This window comes from Microtus ochrogaster, unplaced genomic scaffold (assembly GCF_000317375.1).
Source record: "Microtus ochrogaster isolate Prairie Vole_2 unplaced genomic scaffold, MicOch1.0 UNK3, whole genome shotgun sequence".
NCBI lineage: Eukaryota > Metazoa > Chordata > Mammalia > Rodentia > Cricetidae > Microtus > Microtus ochrogaster.
In genome coordinates, this window is record NW_004949101.1 from 6562747 (window position 1) to 6587054 (window position 24308).

At 40.0% G+C, this 24308-nt stretch overlaps 1 protein-coding gene across 1 annotated transcript in view; it reads right to left on the reverse strand.

Annotated features, from left to right (window-relative positions):
• Nucleotides 1-24308, reverse strand: part of Macrod2 (MACRO domain containing 2) — a 1889857-nt gene that overhangs the window by 435148 nt on the left and 1430401 nt on the right. The gene's annotated exons all lie outside the window — the stretch shown is intronic.

The window sequence follows — 24308 nt, forward strand, 5'->3', positions numbered from 1 at the left end:
TGCTAGCTTGATATGAAAAGTTGCTCTTCAAGTATGAAGACAAGTCTAACAAAGATAATTAAAAATATAGATATTATTTTACTTGAATCAACTTTAATTTTAACTCAAAATGCCCTAAAATTCAACCGAAAAGCAACAGTTCCAAAACATGATGATGCCTGTTCACACCCTTGTCTCTATTAATCTATGTATCTACCATCTATAGATCTATCTATAATCTAGCATCTATCTCTCTACCTAGTCATTCAGCATCCACTTAGCCTCTGCTACTGACAGATGCCATGTTTGCATTTCAAAGTTTCCTCCACAGGATTACATGTTAAAGTCTTCATCTTCAGCTGGTGATGCTATTGTCAGAGCTGCTGAAAAGTTTAGATATCACCTATAGTTAGACCAAGTCTGTACCTGGGGATATGCTTTGGGAATGTCTATCTTGCCCTGATCATCCTGCCTCTCTTTGCTTCCTGGCCACCATGGGATGAATAGCTTCCTTCGACACAGCCACACTGTAATGGTATTTGGCATCTCCCTAAGACCAAGGTAAATGAAGCATCTGGCCACAGACTGAAATCTTTGAAACCAGCAGTCCAAACAAATCTTTCCTGCTGTTAATAGTTTCGTAGATATCTTTAAGGCATTGAGAAACTCACACCGCTGTCTTTATGTTTTCTGTTTCAATATCATGATCTGGGGGGTTATTATTATTGATTATTATTATATTTTTGACAGTTTCATACATGTACATGATGTGTCTTTTAAATTTTTCATACATGTATAACATATATCTTGATCAGATTCAACCCCATTAATCCTCCCTGATCTCCTCCTCACTGAGTTTCTTCTTTCCAATGAGACCCCTCCAACTGTCACAACTGTTTTGCTTCTGTGTGAGATCCCTTGAGTTTAATTAGGATTGGTTTTGTTGGTGGGGGTTGGGTGTTGTCAAGGATAAAGTTTATGCTGCATCATTGAGCAAAATGACTCACTCTCTTTAGACGGCCAGTTAATTGCCAATAGGTTCTCATGGATGGATGGGTCCCTATGACTTCTCCTCCATCCATGAAGGCATGTTGAAGGGCCTCATCTCGTGCAGGTCTCATGCAGGCAACCACAGCTGCCGTGAATTCATGAGAGTGATAGTCATCTTATATCCAAAATCCAGCCTTTCATTGCACACTGCCACACGCACTGGTACCTAGATTCTTTGTTCTCCCTGTTCTACCATGCTCCCTGGGCATGGAAGGATCAGTTTAGAAGTCACTTTTAGGACAGAGCATACAAGCCACTTATCCTTAGCGCTTTGACCCAGTTATGAATCTCTGTATTAACTACTGCAAAAAGAAGCTTCTAGGATCAAGGGTAAGAACAGCACTAGCTTGTGTGTATAAACTTAAATACTTTCCCCCTACAACAATGATGCTAGTCTTGCACGCTGCACAGTGTAAAGCACATATTGAGAAGTATATAGTCAAGGATACCATTTATTCACTTTTCCAAAAGTGAACAGCTCTGTAGCAGAATGTATTGAGGAAAAGGGTTACATTGACTCCAAGCTGTGCCCCTGCCCGGAACATAATTTCCTCACTGACTTCTAGGGGCACAGATTCACTTTCTGTTGTTATGTTGCATCTAAGTGCACTCTCCCTCAGTGTTGTCTCTGGAATCTGGCTTTGAGTTTGTTCTGATAGCTGTAACTGGAAGGGTTAGCATTCACTAAGGCTTTGCTGGATACTATGGAAGAATTTACTCCATCATTACCATGTCCAGTCCCCATGATCGTCTCAATAGGCACCTTTATCATCTTTAAGTGGGCTAAAACACTTCAGGTTAGGGAGCTTACAGAAACACCGTCATTCAAACATGGTGTCTGATGACTTAGCTAGATGATCCTGTAGTCACTGTTAGGCCAATTCAGCCCTTAGAGGGTAACAGAAATAGTGGCTACTTTTTTAGCAGTGGAACTTAGTATCAGAGAAACTATAAAATGACATACACATTGTTCAAGAATCTTTACATTAAACAAATAAAAGTAAAGACATGCAAAGTGTTTTATGACCACCGATGAAGGAGAAGGGAATAAATGAACCAACATAACCCATCTCTCAAGACCCAAATTCTCATAAACGAGAAAGAAATAAGAAAAGACAGGTAACAAATGGCACTAGATTGAGATAAGTGTTGTAGGGCATAAGGGAAAGTTTGGATATCACTGTATCTAAGGGGACAGAAAGTCTTGTTGGCAGCCAGGGTGGGGTTGGGGGTAAGGAGAATGTGCAGACACGTGCAAGGAAAAAAGAAAGCTGAAAAGGATGTGTAGCAGGATGTTACAAAGGGCTATTTTCCCAACTATTCACAGGGACAAAAAAGAAGTTAATTGGGGATGCCGTATGGGCAGAACACAGTGATATAAAGGAATTACGGAGGTTTTTCAGCTGTGATCATGGTATTAGAGTTATGCTTTTAAAACCCACTACCTTTCAGAAGTGCATGCCCACTGAAGCTATAGATGAAAGTGCGTAAGATCTCAGAGCCCCTTGACAGCCCAGAGTGCAGGCTGGTGTTAAGGGCAGAGATAGGGATACTTGAGTCATTATAGCTGGCAATGGCTCCCTTAGCTTCACTATCCTCCTTTATCTATTTTAATGTATTTCCCAGTACGAAAATATAAGATAAAAGAGAGTCGAAGAGGGGCTGCGTCTCTAGAAACAGTGATTCAGTGTTCTTTTACTTGATTGAGTTGTTGTGCTTTCCTTAGTAGAATTTATTTTGCACTTCGGATATACTAAATAAAAGATTAAGACAGCCGTCGGGAAAGCATCCTTCACCATGCAGCATCACTTTCTTCTGTAGGGGAGCGTGTTAGAAAGGGATTCCTTTCATAGTAGAAGCCACGTGTCACTGAAATCACAAGAGCAACCACCAACCTAGAGGAGGCTGAAGGATGTTTACAACAATCGAAACGGATTGATTTTATTCCCACGAACCACCTACAGTGTTGCTACAATGTGACAAAGAAGTTCTTACACAGGAGATAACAGGAAAGTTATTAGAGGTGATTAATTAGGAGTATATAATCATTTTTCTCAGAGAAGTAGAACTTTGAAAACATTCAGAATATGTTTACATTACAGGCTGTATCTGGCAGCTGTTCTACTTCAGCTTTGGGTATTTCTTTCCCATTCCATGTTAAGACATAGCAGAGTTATAGTAGAAATTTCACACTGATTGTGACTTAAAGGTCACCACTTCTTTGTTCAGCAGCATGAGTGAGTGACCTAAGCTCTTGGAAGAAAAATCAGAAAACAAGGATAGTGGCTATACTAGAACACTGAGATATTTGATCAAAAAAAAAAAAAACAAATAAAAAACAAAACAAAACAAAAAACAAAAAAAAAAAAACACACCAAAAACCTATCTTCTTTAACATGGACAGAAATATTCTAGCCCTTTGCAATCAAAATGAAATAGTAAGATGATGCTGCCGTCAAAGTAAAAAGGAGGGAAATGAAAGATTTTAGCTGAGAAATATTAAAAATATCTTTTCATCGCTGTTTCAGACCCCAAAATATAAAGCTTCGTTAAAAGTTTCTAGAACTTAGTGATGAGCTATGAATGCAAACATAAAGGCGGAACATGAGGATGTTTTTTTGGCAGGGAACAGAGTGGGTATTTTGCTCCATGGGTCAATAAGCGTCAACATTTGTAGTGTCCTGGACCAAAGGACTGTGAAGAAAGGCAAACAGAAATGCGCCACCATGCACTGCAAACTTATAAGTGAATAATAACAAAGTTATTTTAAGCTACCAAGCCAACTGAACTTTATGGTTCTTAGTTGTATGGCAGATTTTCAAGATTTTTTTCAAACGGATCAATAAGTGAACAAATGGAGGCACGAGTCTTTAAAACTATCATTTCTAGGGCTGGAGAGATGGCTCAGAGGGTAAGAGCACTAACTGCTTTTCCAGAGGTCCTGAGTTCAATTCCCAGCAACCACGTGGTGGCTCACAACCACCTTTAATGAGATCTGGTGCCCTCTTCTGGCCCGCAGGCATACATGGAGGCTGAACACTGTGTATATAATAAATAAATAAATGTTTAAAAAATGCATTGAAGAAAAAACTATCATTTCTAAAGAGGAAATAATTTGTTGAAAGATGTATTTTGTTTTTAAATCTACTAAGGCAAAACACCTAAAGCCAATTTATGCTCCCAGAGATCTACTCAAAGGAGATTAGTGTCTCCTGGGCTAGGCCCTTGGTTTGACTCTGGGTGAAAATTGCAGATGTAATTGCTTACTGAAATCTTACCTAGCATGCATGCCTTCTTTCCTGAGTGCATTCTGTTCCCTTAAGTAGTTAAGCAATCACTAAAATAATATCAAAATCTATCTTAGCTTTAAAAATACATAAAAATAAACTTGATCATGTTTGGTTCTATCCTAGGTGTTTGGGCCACCCCTCCTCTGGGCCCTGACCCTCCAAGCAATGTCAGGGTGAGCTCCTTTTCATGGTTTGGGTCTTAAGATGGACCAGTTATTGGTTGGCCATTTCCACAATTTCTATGCCATCTTTAACCCAGCACATCTTGTACACAGGGCAAATTGTAGGTCAAAGGTTATGTGGCTAGGTTGGGGTCCCCGTACCTCCAGTGGAAGTCTTGCCTGGTTACTGGAAATGGACAGTATCCCCCATTGCTAGGAGTCTTAACTAGGGTCACCCTCATTGATTCCTGAGAGTTTCCATTGCACTCAGTTTCTAGCTCATTCCAGAGCTGCTCTCTGGTTTCAGTTGTCTCTCCCAGCACTCTCTTCCTCTGCTGCTTCCCCAAAAGAAGTTGAGGAAATGATTTCTAATGATATTCTGCTGTGCTACTAGACTGGTGCCTAGCCCAATGGTCATCAGAGAGGCTTCACCCAGCAACTGATGGAAATAGAGGTAGGAGGAACCCACAGTCAAACATTAAGCAGAGTTCAGAGAATCTTGCAGAAGAGGGGGAGGAAGGATTGTAGGAGCCAGAGGGGTCAAGGACATCACAAGAAAACCCACAATATCAAGTAGCTTGAGCTCATAGGGGCTCGCAGAGCCTGAACCAATGACCAGTGAACCTTCGTGGGGCTGATTTAGGCCTTCTGCATACAAGATACATTTGTGTAGCTTGGTCTTCTTGTGGGACTCCTAACAGAGGGGTAGGGTCTGTCTCTGACTCTGTTGCCTGCTTTAGATACCATTTCTTCCTACTGGGTTGTTTCAACCAGCATTAATAGGAAAGGAGATGCCTAGTCTCACTGCAGCTTGCTGTACCATGGCTGGTTGAGATCCATGTGAGACCTGCTCTTTTCTGAAGGGAAAATGGAGGAGGAGAACTGGATTGGGAACCAGGAGAGAGTAAAGTAGGGAGAAGTGACTGGGAAGAGAGGAGATAGAGGAAACTGCAGGTAGACGCTAAAGATCAAAAATAATAAATATAAAAGGAACAGGCTTCATTATTTCACTACTCACTGGCATACACTGAGTAATTGTCTAGCCTGATGACCCAACATCTTCCTTGTGCATCTCTCCCTCTGCAAGCTAATGAGGATTATGTAACCCACCACTTCCTTGTGCTCTCAGCAAGAGCTCCTGCTCAGTTAAAGGAACTAACTTTTTCTGTGTTGGCATATTTTTATCTTCCTTCTTCTCTGACTTTTAACTCTTTGAAGGATTTTGCAATTTGTGAATCTTACATTATAAGCAACCCTCCGATACCTTTTGGAAATAGAGACAGTACAAATCAAAAGCTCACAACGAGAAAGTTGGTCCTCAGTTGAGAGCTTTATAAATAAAAACTGAAATCAAGGCAAGGCACAAACAACACCTGTGTCAAAGCGAGGCACTTCTCATCACTATTCCTCAGTGCAAAGGCATTTGATTGTCCACTGGTGGGAGTGCTCTGCTGCTGCTGGGTGAACATAAGAGACAGCTCAATTAACTGAGCTCACACATAAGGCGTATGAAAAGCCATGCTTTATGTACCTAAGTACGAGGAGAGCGGAAGTTAAAACGAAACCCCGAGACACAAGAGGAACAATTCATACCTCAGACTGCAGTTCTATGAGCTAATAAGTAACAGCCGAGTCTAATTTCACACGCGAGCCTTATTAAATCAAAGTACAATAAAGCGAGGAGAAAAAGAATCTAAAACAAATGTAGCCATTTGTTGTTGCTCAATAACTGGATTTTTCTGGTTTTGAACTTTATTTCACTCTTAGATTCTGAATATACCAAGAGCACTCCCCTTTTGCTTGAGGTGCCACGTCAATGCAATGAGTACAGTCCAGGTTTGTGTTTGAGCAGGAAAACAAAATGCATTACGGTTGATATCATGAAGCCTGTTCCTGTACGGTTTCTGGGGCTGCTTTGAAGTGGAGTGATAGAACCTTAAGGCAGGATATTCTATAGGAATTGTCATAGCTAGAGATCTTCTAAGACATCCTCATCCTTTCATGGTGTCCTGCTTTCTTCTGCTCAGGCTGAGGAAGTCACCTCTGAAGCTCAGCTATGTTCCTCACAGAAGTATTAAAAACACTTTGTGTTAAAGTTAGGTGGAAATGTACTTTCATGAGAATATCAACTAAACATAACTAGGCCTTTACACTTTACAATAGTGTTTATGGACGATGTTTCAAATTTTCTATGATTCTATACTGTTCCAGGAACTTTGTCATTTTTCTTTTCTATAGAAAAGAATTAAGCTTTGATATTTATGCTCTTTCATCATGTCACTGGAATTCACCATGGTATAGCAATCATTATGAAACGCGAGGATTTCAGCATTGGGTTAAAATTGGTGAACAATGTTTTACATTTTATGAAAGTACAGAGTTTTAATAATTCTGCCCAAAGATTACTATTGCCAATAGAAAAAAGCTCAATTATTTATTAGCCTCTGGGCTTGGATTGTCTAAGATTGGTGATCATCACAAACACTTCTCACAACAAATTACAGTCCTCTGTTTATTCCTGGTTGGGTGAGATTCCAGGGAAACAAAACTTGTCGGTTTGGGAACCGATATTAAAACAGTGTTCTGAGAATCACGTAGAAGGTTGAAACTGTGACAAGGGTGTCAAGAAAAGGTGACCAATGCACAATTTCAATCTGAAGTGAGGATGTAATTCCACGTCTAAAGCTCTCCTGAGTAGGAGAGGGACAGAGTGCTGCTGTAGGGGAAGCACCATGAGTCACTGCTTTATGAGAACCCAGGACTAATTTAGGATGACATGCTGGTTTATTTAGCAGATCCGTCTTCCTTAGTGGCATTATGTGCCTGTCTAGCTGTTTACAAATTTTCTGCTATTCCCTGGAACAACCACTTATAGAGTGGGCTTGCTCATCTTAGACTCTGCTCTGAGAACCGACAAATAGAGGACTGGCTCCTCCCTGTGAGAGTGTATATGAGTGGGTGCTTTGGAGATCGTATGTCAGGGAGTGTCTGCGAGAGAGTGTGTGTATGTGTGTATATGTATGTGTATGTTATTTATTTATTTATTTTGGAATGTGGGCACATATGATTTCTTCATGCTCACTCATTTTCCTCAACTGACATGGGAACATAGATGTAGACTGTATCTTAATAAACTTAGGACCGGACCTGGAAGGCATTGTGACTGCGCAGTTCAACTGTCAAGAGGTACACTGTTGCTGGGCTATTCCTTTCATGCTTTGCAGGGTGCTGGTCTTCTAAATGTGCTGCGATTGGTTTTCTTAATACTTAATAAGTGACCTTGAAGAGTCACCTTGTGACTCTGATTTTGATCCTTTTCAGCTGATTGGTGATAAACATTATTTGTTGCATATTTTTATTAGAATAACATTATATATATTTTATGGATTAGTTCTTATTTATACTTTGACTTCTTTTGTGGATAAAATTTGTTTTTTAACTAGCCTTGCATCCACATGATCTTCAGGTTAGGTTTCCTCCTGGGTTATGTCTTCCTGAGACTTTGTAAGTGGCTTTGATAGCTTGGTGACTGAGGATGTGAAATCTGTCAATCTCAGCAAGATAGGACTGGATGTCTTTAGCAGAATCTCTTTTCAGATTCAGATACAGGCTTGGTGTGGTTACTCAGGTATTTATGACACAGGCAATTTATTCTTAATCTAAAGGCATATAAAACAGTGTATATAATATAGTTTACATTTAAAGTCATCGTGGTACTAATATAAACCCACATAAAGTTATAAGCAGTAGTGTAAGTTTCACATCCATCTCTTGAGACATTAGCTAACTTAACCTGTCGTTTCTACCACAGAGACTAAGTCCTAGAAAGAGGACAGCTGTCACCCGTATGTTGTTCTTCTCATAGCCCGCTTTCTCAGGAATTAAGTGAAAACTAGAGGTTATGAAAGGTTAGTTTGTAAGTTTTATTTTACTTTGCATTAAATTAGACCACTATTTGAGTGGATTTCACCTCTTGAGTGTAACACCAGGGGGAAGTAGAGGAAATCCTGAGTGAGTAAAAGCCAGAGTGAACATGTGTTGCTGAGGCAGGCACAGCCGTATCAGGGACCCCACAGACTCAGGTTCAGAGGGTTGGCAAAGCCTTCCTTGGCATTGTGGAAAGTGTGAGCGTTAACAACACGTGAGGAAAACGTCCACCATCGATTCCCGCATCCCCCTCGCCTGATGTTGATGGCCCAACCTCAGAGATTACTCCTCCCGAGATGAGGCAAACTGTAATTGGAGACTGTGCATTGGTTTCCCAATTAATCACACAGAAACTACAGTAATCACAACAGTGTTGGCCAATGACTCAGGCATATTTCTAGCTAGCTCTTACATCTTAAATAGACCCATTTCTATTAATCTGTGTATCACCATGAGGCTGTGGCTTAATGGAAAGTTTCTAGTGTCTTTCTCCTTCAGCAGCTACATAGCATCTCTTTGAGTTTGCCTCCTCTCTCTATACCTCTGTTCAGATTTCCCACCTCTCTTTATTCTGTCCTGCCATAGGCGAAAGCAGATTTTTTTTTTATTAACCAATGGTAATAAAAACATATTCACAGCATACAGAGGAGAATCCCACATCAATAAAACTGTCTCCTTTACACAGCTGTATGCCTTAAACCCTGCTTCCTTGTTGATCTGTATGCAGTAATCCGGTCTTTCTGTTTAAATCTATACAATTAAGAAGGAGCTTCCAAAGTGCTACAATTTCTCCAACAAAGAGCCCAGTCCACCCATCCTACAGTTTTTCTCCGTTTCTGTGAATTAATCTGTGTCTCTTTGTGAAGTCCAAGTCCCTAGATCCATGCAAGAAAAATGCATAACACAAAAGAAATTCTCTTTCACTGGCTAATACATATCATAAGAGGTATGTGATTGTGATCAGTGGCTCATGCAAGGGGTTGGCAGGTGCCAACACTGCTGTTTCCAGGACAGAGATCCTTGCCTGGAACCTTTGGGTAAATATGTAATCTCTTTATATAGTTATACATAAATATATAAAACTGTACAGTGTTAAGCGCTCTCTCTCTCTCTCTCTCTCTCTCTCTCTCTCTCTCTCTCTCTCTCTCTCTCTTTAACGTAGAAAGACATGTCTTAGAAAGGATGTTTGCCAGGATATTTGATGGCTCTTTTAAAAAATTCTGTGGAGGAGATAACATGTGTCTTCAAGTGTGTCTAATGACACAATGAGGTTTTCACAACAGTTATACAAAAGCAATAGGCAGTCAATGTAATTTTTGAAATGTCGAGTGAGAGGAAATATGTGTGGACATTTTATTACTGGTTCAGGTGGATGTTTTCCCCATTGGATTTTTCAGTTAACACAACATGTCTGTCTATTTTTAACTTGCAGGAGAAACACATACGATAAAACATATTTTCCAGCCTTTTTGATGAAGTAACTCGTGAATGGACCTAATGCTCTAAGAACAGAATTTGGAGAACGCTAAACCAATACATGTTTGTAAGTTTAAATAGCCTAAGTTTCATCTTGCCTATGCATCCAAGACCATTGTTCAGTATATTTCATATTGTCATGCTGGGATCTTCCCAGAAATGGCCTTCCATAATCTTCCAAGGCTGAAATGTGTCAAATGAGAAAGTCTACTTGTTTTCGCTATATGAGATTTTAGAGAATCTTAAAATCTCCATCATGTTTCAGCTTTACATGCTTAATCTGTTTAGTTTATACTAAAGTAAAGCTGAATGCTTCTAATACAAGTAATAGGACAGATTTTAATAATGAATAAAATGTAAAATTCCAATAAGCTATATAAATAACATATTTAAAAGGAAATGTACTGGCATATAGGGATGTACAGGTAAAACAATTCCAAGAAAAGGAAGTATGTTGTGAGAGACATCTGGAGAAGAACCATTTCTATTTCAATCTTTCTAAACAGATCGACAGTTACAACTGGGGGAATTATTATTATTATTATTATTATTATTATTATTATTATTACAAACCAATTGCATTCATGTATGCACAAGTTTCCAGAATTACAAACAGTACCATGTTATACATAATGGCGTTCGGTGAAAAAGAGAATTTTGTATTTACTACTCAGACCTATAGCCAATCAAAAATATGTCTTTTTGAGTTAGATTCCTTTAGAAAAATTTCAAGCACTATGAATTTTGCTGGCAATATGTCAAGTGAACAAGCGCAAGTCTAATGATCAGTAGAAACAAAAAACATGCGAAATGATTAGATGACCGAGATGTACAGGCAGGAGTAGCCATTCCCCTGCCTCACTTGCATTAGTAAGTATGTGTCGAAGCCTGCTAGTCCATTGTTAAATTTCTCACAACAGCCTCCTAACTCATCATCAAAATGTCTGTCATTGACGTTCAAGGAGCTCACGGAAAGGCACACAATCTAGTTTGATCCAGAAAGAGTCACAGAACTTTTAAAGAAACAAGAAAGGATCACTTCCCACCTTGAAACATTTCTGTAGCTGGAGCTGCTATCATTAGCCTGCTGAAATGTTATGAACGAACCTGCAGTTGTTCAAAATCAAGTCCACACAGAAAATAGCAGCAGAGCAAGCATGTAGGTGTTCAATTCTGCTATAACTTAAGCCATTCCTTCCCCTGGAAGTCTAATGGCCAGAATGAGTCTATTAATTCAAGCATCCAAACTGGTTGAAGGTAGACTTCTGGTCATCTATAGCTACAGGGTATAAATGAGGATTGTGTCATGATGTGTCTACAAATGACTGACCACCAAACCTAAACTCTTGCCTCAGTGTGTTTGTGGAGAACACTCTGCCAAGAGGAGCTAAAAATTCATCTCATAGTACAAATCATTTTCCCTAACCATCACCAAAGTAGGGTTGAGAAATGGACCCTCCAGAAGAGGTATTTCCCAGAGGGTGCTGCCCATAGGAGTCTACAATTTTTCAGCCGAATTTAGTTCTTGATGATTATTTGGAGAAGCCACTATCGGAAGGCCAGAGCCTTCAATAATTTTCCTTTTTATCTCCTTTCTCTCAGGCTGTGATCACACTGTGGGAGCAGAGAAGCAAAGATAGCCTAGATAAGGAAACCTTTTAAACATTTTAATTCTGAAGTATTAGTATTCCCAAGCTCTATACCCAATTCATAAAACTTAATTTAGAAGACTCTTTTAATTGCTTTTGTACTACACATGTGGGTTTCAGTCTTGGCATCTATGAAGGATTGGTGTGTGTGTGTGTATGTGTGTGTTTGTATGTCAGTACCTAAATCAGCCTGAACCTGCTTCCTGACTGGAACTGTATCCTGAGTTTGACTAGGCAGACATTCTGGTAGAAGAGTTTATTCTCCTGTTCCCTTGTGTTTCTGTGCCTCCCGTGTAATTCATTTGAAACTACGGGACTGGTTCTTATCACAGGGCCATGAAATGAGTCAATAGGTGTCACTTCTGGACAAAATAATGTTCACTATTGTTCTTTTCATAATCTATGGAGTCCCTAAACGGCATATTTTCAGATTGCAGTATCATGGAGAAGTAGGCCATTTTTTCAGTCTGGTTTACCAAGTAACTGATTTTGTTGATAGACAATGTCAGACTATTAGAGAAGCAAATAAGATTTTGCTGTGTTTAGCCACTGAACTCCCAGTGTTAATCTGTTATGGTATCTAACTAACCTATATCAGCTCATGTGCATAATACCCTAGAAGGCCCCAATGTACTGGAAAGTAAACATAAAACATGAGAGATATTAGCTCTTTCTGAAATTCTTAGTAGGACTCATGCAAGTTCCTAACCTGGCTGGGAAGCCATAGAGAACTGGCTTAGATTATAAATCTGTGTAAGGAATGCAGAGCTTTGCTACACAGTAAGTCAGAACTAAAGGACTGAGGCTTGCATTTCATATTCAACTAAATTTAAGAGTGAATTTGTTTTCTGAAATGCATTAGCATCGTTTTCAATTTCTCAATATAGATGAACTTGTAAACCAGACACACGTAGCTTAGTCTTTTAAAATTGAAATAAATCTATCACCATTTGAAGGTTCGGGAGATTTTAGTCCCCACAAAATGAAGTAGGGGTGAGGGTGGAATCTATCCCATTCACTCCGTGGGTCAGCACCTGGATCCTTTGGTATTTGATTTCCTTGCCGTAAAACAGTGTTCCTGAGATAGAATTTTTTAACATTAAAATCACCAGGTGATTTTGGAAGCCACATTGGGCCATTAAGTTGCCCCTAGACTATCCCCTCGTGTACCCGAGAAGCAGACAATGAAAGGTGTCTGGGAGTCTTGAAAGGGTTAAGGCATATGGGCACCGTCTCCAGCTGACTTTCTGCAAGGGATGCACTGTGCTAATCCGGCTCAAGCTGAATGGGAGTTCTGTGCACTCTGTATTATTGCCAGGTGTGGAGAGTTTATTATTCTGCTTCCATATGCTCGGCCACAGGGTGGCTGGACAGGGAGGTTATCGCCATGGCTTTATCCCCAGCCTACTGGAGTAAATTTGCCTGACAGGAACAATCAGATAGCAACATTACTTGAATGGATTAGCCTCACTTTTCAAGTATGTGGCCAGGGTCTCCTATTTCTGAGTGAAGGGGAGTATATTCTTAAGCAACTCACAATATTATAAAGAACGGCTCATGCAAAGTTCAAAATATTTACTTTTCATTGGGAACGGAAGCCAAGTTCTTTTTAATAGGGCCCAATATATGAATAATTTTCTGAAGAAAGTATACCAGTTATTCAAAATTGAAAAAGATGGACCATTGGAGATCTTTCTTTCACTCACTAGCTTGCTTAATAAAACACCAAAAGCATCTTATACATCTTATAAGAAACGTGGGTCTCACTTCAGAATGGGCATACTTTTTTTTTAATTTTTTTTTGGCATGGTCAGAGTAACTTGAGATATAGAGCATGGTTCTGATTGCTGAGCAGGTAAGTGTAAACAGACACGCTTTTTATATAATACCAATAACTGGAAAAGAAAAGAGTGTAACTGTGGAAAATTACTTGACAATTGAAGAAAACTACTTTGAGTGTTAGAGACAACACACAAACAAGCGGATGATGTGAGATAAGTCTCAGGTTGAAGCTCATTCACAAAAACTGATTAACTCCAAAGAATCAGCAATAAGATCGAAACAACGACAAGGTAAATGACTGGGGATGCCAAGAGGTGCTCTTCTCTCTCTAAAGCAGCCATAACAGGAGGGCGAGTCAGGAAGAAAGTATGAAATAAGTGTATTGGATCTGAGTCCCAGGTATGCAAGGAAATCGATTTCAAACCTGGGCTTGTTTTTCTTGGGGGTGTTTCACTGGCGAATGCATGTATACTTGCTGAATATATATGATGGATAAGAACAAGCTGGGCTATAGGCACAACTTACTAAACCAACAATTTCTTCCCCTTAGCTTTTGACCTGCTCTGAAGCAGATTTCCATCTGGTTAAGCGCTCTAGGGCAGAGGGAAGCCTAGAGAGCCACTGGCTGAGTCAATTTGCTTTACAAATGAAGTAAATGAGTCCACAGGGTTAATAATTGGGAAGACAATGGTTTGGACATTAATTCTCAATTCCAAACTTGGTGTGGCTTGTTAAAATAGATCATCGGCTTGTCCCTTTACGTTACTATTTTAAAAATTCCAAGGAATATTTACTACTGACTTAGGGATCATTGACAATTCTACTTTATCGCAAGAAGGGACACACAAAAGCACAGTGTTGGTGGAAAGTGTCTCGTGCTCCCTGGCATGCCATTCTATATGACATGTTAATTAACAAAGGTGGGTGCAAGTCCACTCAGCTCAGAAGCTCCAAATGGATACTCTCTAAGATAGCTCAAGGAATGCGTCACACATCCATTCAGTTTGCAGGTTCTTAGTTATGATTATTGTCATGTTTATAATTAAATCTCATATTAAGGGGGCAAGCACTGTGTTCACATTCACCACTTTAGAGGACTCCCAGACATCTCCAGGGATTCTCTATCAGAACATTTGTGTTTGAAATACTTTGGGCTTAAGATGTGTGAGATTGAAGGAGCCACAGGAAAACCAGCAGCATTTTGTTTTGAGGGTAATGGATAGGGACCAGGCCCCTGTGACTCTCTTTTAGGATGATTCTTTCTCTCTTGGAACACACATGCCAGAGCATGCATATAAAGGTCAGAGGACAACGTGTAAGAATCAATTCTCTCCTTCAGTCATGTGGGCCCCGAGACATAAATAAAGTCATCAGGTTTGAAGGTCAGTATCTTCACTTTCTGAGCCATCTCCTTGACCAACATGTTGTATTTCTGAAAAGGAATTTTTAGAAAGCTCACAGTAAAGATGCCTGAGCTGAAGACATGGCCACTAAATACAATGGCAAACATACACTGGACATTACATGATACCAGGAAAGCAGGAACATTTTGAATTATGGATGAGACAGGAGATTTGGTGAGCATGGGCAGGTAAAGACACATATATATGCAGGTATTCCTTTGAAACAGGTTTTCTAACTTGGACCTGGTGCTCAGTGATTATACTAGGCAGTCTGGCCAGAGATTCCAGCGATCTATCTGTCTCTACCTCCCCAGCCCTGGAACAACATGTGTTTCCCCATGTCTGACATTTTACATGGATGTCTGGGTTTGAACTCACATCCCTTATGCTGTGTGACTAGTACTTTACCAGTTTAGTTGTCTCCTAGCCCCTTGACAGTAATATTTCATCAACTAATAATATCCATGGCTATTCCACATGCTGTGCATACTAAATTATTTAATTAATTTGTAAGGTGTGTGGAGTGTATTGTGATCATAGTGTATATAAAATAATGGAAGTATATGAAGAAATATTTAAAATGTTGGCAGTGGTGAGTCTGGCAGGTGCATAGTGGAGTTCTCAGCCATTCCTGCTACTTTTTGCAACATTGAAATTAAAATTTTAAAAAAAAGTAAACTAACTTCAGGAAACCACGGCATTTGCATTTCAGGTCAATGTTCTTTCGGTATCCTTTATTTGCTAGTCCTGTTTTGTCCTCCACATCTGTTGACGTGGTCCCTACAATTGCTGGCTAACACGCTTTTAAACCCAGCTGTAAAGTATGCTCATAGTCATGTCAGAGGTACAATAAACAAGACTGAAAGGGGGTAGGTGCATGAAAATACATTTTTCAACTCGTAAATGAAAGTAGGAGCATGGAGCATGCAGAGCTTTCAGGCAGACAGGAGGAGAATACAGCTGTTTTTGTCATGTAAAAAAAAATCCTCATATTTTCCCCAACATATAAGCAAAAAGTGAACCGCAGGCATTTGGCTGTTAAAAAGATATTGGTGTTACATTGTGTGCACGAGTGCAGACAGACAGCAAGGAAAATACGGGAAGCTTCTCAAACGTCCCATCGAAAAGTGAGGCTGCTTTGGAGCTGTGTTTTAATACACTCACCTAGTTATCTTCACATTCCCAGTAACGGTGATGGCAACTGACAGTGTAATTATCTTTCAAGGACTGACCTGGCCTAAGAAATATTCTTCTAGCGTGTCACACGCTGTTGAAATTAAACTGGCGACATGAGAAGCCATCTGGAAGAAATCTGGGCAGAAGGAAGTTTAGGGGATCTAATCCAAGCTGGGTTTTGGCTGATTTACTTCAGCTCACTCAAATCTCATTTAATAACGTGAAATCACACACATGGAAAAAGGAAAGAAAAATGCTGTCCTTTGTTCCAGTGTTGATTAAACGAAATCATATGCATGGAAAATGGCTTAAGGATCCCCCTGTGTTTACCCTGTTTGCATTGATCATTCTGTTTTTGTTGCTAGTAAGGCAGACAGCGTGCTCTAGTTCTGCTTCCACGCTACTTTAAAAAGGCTTTAAGAGGCATGCATTTCCAAAAAAAAAAAAAACTAGAAAAATATGCAATAAAATCAAATATATATTTTGAGTAGTTAATGTCATACTCTGTTAAATCTCTGTTAAATTGTTTGTCCTTATAAAACAATTATAGTTTTTTTTCAACTTGAAAATGTATCTATCTCCTTAGCTCTCTATTAAGCCGAGATACACCCCTTAACAGTTTTAACATCAAAAGTTTATAATCCCCTTTTAAGAACATGTGCTAAATATTTTTTCATATTTTGCTCAATGATTATAAACCTCAAATAAAACTTGAAGAAAAGACAACTACCTTGAGAAAAGCTTTCTAAGGCCATCAAGTCATAGCTGGGGAAGACAGGAAAATCCAGAGGATGACCCTGTGAACTGACTGTGGACTGATGGGTAAAGACATATGAAGTTCCGAAATAGAGGAACTGTCTGTCTTTCATAGTTGGAAAATCTTTGATAGGAAAGAGCCCAGAAAAGTAAGAAGGGGGTTGCTTAGTCAATCAATACTTTTCATCTTTCTTCCTTTCTTTGACAAGGTATTGAGGCAAGAATCTAAGCTTTTTGAGCTACCCGGCCCACTCTTTCCTAAAACATCACCATGCCCTCACCCACACATAAGCAGGTGCACAGACTCATGCACAGACAGATGCAGCAGCTCCAATGTGCCATCCAGTCACATATTGCAATAAGGATAAGCTACTGGGAGCCAGGAGATGGTTCAGTGGACCAAAGCATTGTACCCAAGCATGAGGACCAGAATTAAGATCTTCAGAAAACCCATAAAAGCCAGGCAGGCATGGCAGCCATCTGGAATTTCAGTGCTCCAAAGGCAGAGACAAGGAATCCCTGTGGTAAACTAGATAGATAGACTAGCCCATTAGTTTGCACTGAGTTCAGCAAGAGACTCCGCCTGAATAAACAAAGTAGAGAATAATCAAAGAAGATAGGAGACATCAACCCTGGGCCTCCACATGTGCATGTATACACATGCACACCACCCTAAACATATATGTGTACCTTTCACAGGGGAACACATATCTACACACGCTTATACAACACACACCCACATACAAAGAGACAACAAGAAAGATAAGCTGTTGATTCTTTTTATCTGCTTCTCATACCTAGTTATAAGAGTAGCATATTAGTCTTATCGAATTATATATGTTGGCCCCAAACTTGACAGGAAGAATGTAATGTTCTTTGTCTTCTCTGTCACACACAGAGAACTGTGTCTATTTGATAGCTCCACCCAAATTCGTGCAAAACCTTAAAGGGGGGAAAAAAGACTTTCTCAAATTCAGAACACCTCCATTATCTTATTCAATAGTTCACAGTTCCAAGATCTGATTTTGTGATTTATGCCAAGGAGGAAATTTCCTTCCAAAGCATAGATGTGACACTGATTTGACATCTGCCTTACCACAGAGCTATTTCTTAAAGCAGAGTTGGAGTGAGTCTTGTCTTAGTCATCCTAACAAATAAGGAGGTCAGAAAAGTTTGCTGCTGCCCGAAACATTTAGAAATGTATGCTGAGAAACTGTGGTAACAAGCTCCAATGATCCTGTAACACATACGATGCCTTCCGATAGGAATTTCCTTTTGACATGCATCTATAATATGATATTTTAGAATCTCTATGCTCAGATCTAGTTTAAGAACTTCAGGAGACCCAGAAAGCTTATGTGCTCCTAAGCATAGCTGCTGGCCATAAATGTGGGGGGAAATAGTCTGTTTTTCACAGTCATTAACTCTGAATTCACACATGGATCTCATTTCCCACATCACACACTTCCATGACGTCTCCCGACTCACAAAGGGGTCAGAATCCCAGCTGACACAAAGACAGCTGTCAAAGTCACTTGCCGTTGCATCAAGACAGACTGAACTAGAAACAACCCAAAAACCGGGGGATTCTGAGTGTTGGGGTGGGCCATTGGACATGAGTCATAGTGAAATGTAAAAATGTAATTGTAGATTCTTTTGTAGGTTGACTGTCTATACTCCCCAGACCATTTCTGTTTATAACTTCATTAGGACCATCTTGTCTCCAATGGTAAAGGAGAAATGGATTCCAGAAATAAATCAGACTTGATTGTATGCTGAGTCAACACACAGCAGCAGAGAACTCCCTCGCAGGAAGAGTACACTTGCCACTGTTGGGGTCTGCTAAACAGTTGCCTCTTGCTCAACACAGGGTGTCTAACAGTGATGCCACAGCAGCTTGGAGGAGGCAGCAGTGTGCTCTGTTCTGATTCCAATTCCCCAGGAATCCCTCAGGCTCACGTGGCTACAAAAAGAGCAGTGACTTCCCTTGCAGTGCATCTCATGAAGCTTACCAATAAATAACTCAGCACAAAATAACCAAAGCCACAGCATTGTCTAAAAGATCCACCCAAGTCTCTCTGCTCTTTACACTTGCCTCTCTTACTCAGTCTTTCGTTTTAAAGAATGTTTTGTTTTCACAAACGACATAGATGGCACCCTACTAAGGATAGATAAAAAATCTAAACTGATGTTGGGGGACTTGGAAAGGTCAGCACTTAATTTCGTCGTCAGGCACCAAGTAAAACAGAGGATCTCTGAGCAGAGTCAAACCAAAGAACCAAAATGTGAGGCTCAGCTCTGAAGTGGGAGAGTGATAACCTCACTATAGGCTGTCAGCAAAATTCCAAAGCTGAGCAAATCCACTGATCCTGGAAAGGAGTCTGTTCTCTTTATCTTTCTGGTTTACTTTTGCACATGCTGTTGGGAAAGCAGCAAAGCTGACTGCATAATTCATGCTCATTCCAGTCAAAAGCATAACGAGCGTTCGTCCAATTTGGAAAGACTTTGAAGAAGAAGGGTGTTCAGACAATAGCAGTCATGGTGATATATATGGACCCTGATGAGGGCAGGAAGTCAGCCTTCTCTTAAGTCCCTCATTAGTCCCACATTGGGAAGTCTGACCTCTGCTGTTCTCTGACTGTTGAAAGCATTAGCATCTTCAACGCTGCATCCTCTCAAGATTCCTAAAATATACCCTGCCTTTTGGCAAGTAAATTAAGTAAGAAATACTTGTAGCTCTTTAGATCAGGCCATCTGGGAGTAAGTTGGCTTTGATCGCCTGGTTCAGTTCTTGCCCTCTGTACCACCTACTCCTATCCTCTTTAAGACATAAACCAGACCCATTTGAGAGCCAAATGATGTGTCCACGATTTAAAAATATAAAGATGTGTCCAGAAAGTACGTGACTGGATTTGATACATTTTTAGGTCATGCTTTAATGATCAGGAAAACAGATTCGGGCATGAGTGTCACATCTGTTCCTTGAAGATGAATAATCAATTCAGTTTGATTCGGTCTCTAAGCGTCTTATGTAGCAATGTTTAGTTTCTTTCCTTAGTTTTTTTAGATGAAAGATGGACCTGAAGGTGAGGACATTTCCATAACTAACACAAGTTTCCTCTGCAGGTTACATGTGGAGCTAGAGTCAAAGTTGGCTTTCCTATGACTCCAACTTAACCATCCTGCAGGCTGCCCACCACCCACAAGTAAAGAAAACAAGGACAAGATGTAATAAAAAATGACAATTTTCTTAAATTATGTGTGTGTGTGTACATGTGCATGTGCACAAACACTTCTGTGTGCACATGCGAACACACACGTGTGTGTGTGTGTGTGTGTATGTGTGTGTATGTAGGCCAGACGAAGGTGACAGATTTCCTTTAGCTGAAGTTATAGGCATTTGTGAGCAGCATAACAGACACTGGGAACCTCTGGAGGAAGCAGAAAATGTGCTTAACTGCTGAGCTATTTCTGCCAATGACCCCCTGAATGGTCATCTTTCTGAATCAAAGAGGTCTATATACTAATTTAACATTTTGTATACAATATCTTGGTGTGTGAGGCAGAAAGTAACTTGCATTATCCCTAAGATGTCTTGATGGTGATGAGTTAGATGAAACTTTAAAGTGTGAGGAGGAAAAAAATATTGTAAACCCATAAACAGTCAGGAATCAGCTGAAGTGTACCAAGCACTAGGAATTGACACGTCAGTTTACTGGGAAGATGACAGACAGAAGGAAGTTTAACGCATGGCTTAAAGGCTCTCTGGCCATTGTCTCCATATTAATACTGTTGAATGCACAGGCGCTGAGAACCGAGTCTGCAAGATGACCTCTTAAAAAGAGAACTTCATCAAAATGGCAGTCATCCCCACTCAGCCTTAATTACCCCATGGGTCCAAAAGTACACTCAGGTGGTGATTCCCACCACAGGCTTCCCAAAAGTCGGGACCAGTAAGGTAACCCTGTGCCGTGCAACCAGTCATTTCTCTGCCTAAGATTAATGGGGGAAATGAGCTCTTTAATTCTGGCAAGCATGTGTAGAGGCTCTCTCATTTTATAGAGTGGTGAGAATACGGGGAATAAGGGAGGACATGGAACAAGTGAAAATCCTCTTTGATCTCAAATAATGTTAGAGATTCAACATTTAAACTAAAGAGAAATATTGTATCTATTTTATTCAATTAACTTTGGCTTTATGAACTAAAGGATCTCAGGTTTGGATGTCTTGATGTCTGAGCCTTTGATCTTTTCATCTTAGTTATTCTAATCATATAGAATTGAAAGGCCATTTCATGACAGGTTTAAACAGAGCTTCCAATGGTACACAGTAGGCATATATGGAGTGACTGCTGTTTAAACTCACCTTAGTTAAGTGCTCTCTATCAGATCACTTACAAGAAAGGGAAGAAGTTGGCTGCTACATAGTATATAGTTTTCGGTTAAGAAATGAGCAACACACAGTGGAGTGTTCATCATTGGCAATCTACTCAATAGGACAAGTCCGCATCTTATCACATAGGTAGTTTTAACTAGCGCTGCTATTCTCTTAATATTTTTGTCCACTAATGTTACTGAACAAATGCAAGACGTAGCGTTCTCATCTCCAGCACCACATTTGCCTGCACGCTGCCATGCTTCCTGTCATGACGATAAAGGACTAAACCTCTGAAACTGTGAGTCACATCAATGAAATGTTTTCTTTATTAGAGTTGCTGTGGTCACAGTGTCTCTTCACAGCAATGAAAACCCTAAGGCGAGTCCATTGGACAACGTGATAACACCAGAGAAATAACACATTGTGGATTTTGAGGAGACATGTGAAAAATATAGGAAAAGAATATAAACAAAAGATCAAGTAAAACAATTTGCTGGAATGAGATTGTCATGTATTTCCATGATGAAAAAGGTACTTCTCTTTAGTGTTTGGGTGAGGAGGACCGTAGCATATTGGCAAGGATGTTAGAAGCAGTTTTCTGTTGGCAATTATGAAGCAAAATAGAAATGTTCTATGGTTTTAGAGCAGAAAGGAATCTGCTAAGGTGGCAGGGGCCATATGCTAGAAGTTAGCCAGCTGAGGCATAGTTCAATGATCAGGATGCAATGATCTGACACCAATGGTGGTGGTAAAGTGCTCATGAACCAGCCAACTCTACCATACCTGGGCAGCCCGGGCTGGTCATTTCCTGATCTTGATGACTTTCTTGAGTATCCAGATATCTGAACTTATGGGTGGAGATTGCGCACCATGCTTAAGCAGCAGTTATAACAGTGACCAGTGTGCTTATAACAGCCATGTGTTAAGTGACTGCTGTCTTAAATTTATCCCCCTTATGTATTCTTTCTGATTGGTTTCTCACGGGAAGAGAAGCTGATGGCTCTCTCACAGAAGAGTTTGGGGTGAATAAATAAACAAGATGTAGAGATATATTCAACAATGCCAATCTACTGGGACTCAGTAAAACAAAATTCCAACAAGTTCAGAGACCAAGAAACAGTCTAACAGATGTACAACATTCAGCCCAGTTCCCCTTTCCATGGCCTCTGCTTTCCATGCTGAGCTCAGAAAGATAAGTTCTGGAGTGACATTAAAGTGCCCTCTATGACATGTTTGATAATAATGTTGGCTGAACTTCCTATTGACTCTTTTGCTCAAGTCATACACACTCTAACTTGAGTGGCTGCTAAAGTCTGTGATAACCCAGTAATTCCCAAGCTTTGGTTTAGAGAATGCTTATTATTCAGTGACAAGCTCTCTGCATCTGCCTGGAAGGGAAGATCAAGTGATGACATTTAGACTTTGATTGTGTTGGTTTATGCCTATAATCCTTTCCCAGGAGACAGAGGCAAGAGAGTTTCCTCAAATTCTGAGCTAGCCTGGCCTAAATACTGAGGGTTGGGCCAACCAGAACTTCATATAAAGCGTCTGTCTAAAAGAAAAAAAAAACATATTTAGGTGCTGCGTCTGCTTTTGTGATTGTTGTTTTTTTCAGTTTTAAACCCAGTTTAAACAAATGTCACTTTCTGATGTGAGATTCCCCTCTGTATGCTACGAATGTCATTGGTTAATGAAGGACTGTCTTGGGTCTGTGCAGGGCAGAATAGAGGTAGGTGGGGAAAGCTAAAACTAAATTCTGTGAGAAAGAAGGCAGGGTCAGAAGCCATCTAGCCCCACCAGAGACAGACGTGAGCTGCCAGTCCAAACCTTGCCAATAGGCCATGAACCTTGTGGTAAAATATAAAATAATGGAAATGGGTTAAATTAAGATGTAAGAGCTAGCCAGTAAGAAGCTAGAGCTAATAGGCCAAGCAGTGATTTAATCAATACAGTTTCTGTGGGGTTATTTTGGGAATCTAGGCGACTAGGAAACAAATAAGCAACCTCCATACTACACCTTCAATATAGTGCAAATGCTTTCCTTACATTCTCTGGTTCTCTGGATAAATAGTAAACACAGTTTTGCTATATTCATTTGGCTCGAAATACAAACTTTGATGTTTTGTGACACTGGGCAGCATTGTTATGAAGGGGGATTCGAGTAGGTTTCTTTTAAAATTGTTATCATGGAAGAATCTATTCCCATAAATAATAAATGATGTTCAACCAAAATGTTTTAGAAAGAGATAGATTTCTGGTTACAAGAAACTGAGTACCTTGAAAACCAGACTGGTTATTTTATCTCCTCAGTAAACAGCTTTAACTTCAGCAAAAGTTGTGGAAAAACAAACCAAGCTCCTTAGTACAAACAAGTGATCATCATTCTGTAAGTAAGCATTGTGTCCTAAATCCATCACTTATATTGCTGTAACCAGCATCCTGGAAACACATATCGTGAGTGAGTGAGCCTCCAGCGCAGCCCTGTAGTCTGAGAAGCTACAAGGCCTAATCCCCAAACAGATTAAACTAGACAGATGGGTCAAACTGTTTACAGTGCTCCCAGAATGGCTGCTTTTGCGACATGCCTCAAAGAGGACACAGATGCAGATGGCCCATTTTAACTTTCTGTCTCTAAGCCTCTCGGCTTCACTGAGCCAAACACAATTCAGACGCAGGTCTGAGGAAGTCCAGAATACATGTGCCCCAAAGAGCTGCATTGAGAATCCTGGATAGATCCAGATCAGGGCAGTGAGTCCTGACTCAAACTCCCTCCAAGCGAAATAAACATGTTCTTCATTGAAAGATTAGGCCAGGCTATAAATGTCACACACTCTCAATCCCAATTAATTCATAGTTATTTTTCATGTCAAATTTTCTTGATAAGCGAGATAAGCTCATAGTAAAGATTTTAAAACTCATGGTTCCCAACTGTCAACCCTTGCCTGTTCTGCTAGATTTTGGTGGTCTTTCAAGGACTAACCAGGAGCCAGGCCCATCCACACCACACCTCAGCAGAATCAAGAGGTACAGTATGTATGTGTTGTACTTTTTCCTGGAAAATACTAGATCATGCTGAAAAGATAGCTCAAAATTGTATGAAACTTCACTGTTAAAATAATATAAACAGATTTTAAGATGAAAATACCTAGCTCAAAGGACACTCTATAAACAGGACAATTTTTAAACTCATATGCATCTAACAGTTTCCTATTACACAAACATACAACTGATAAAAATCGCTGATTGCTCTGTTCTAGAAGTATGAATCTGAGGACAGAAGAT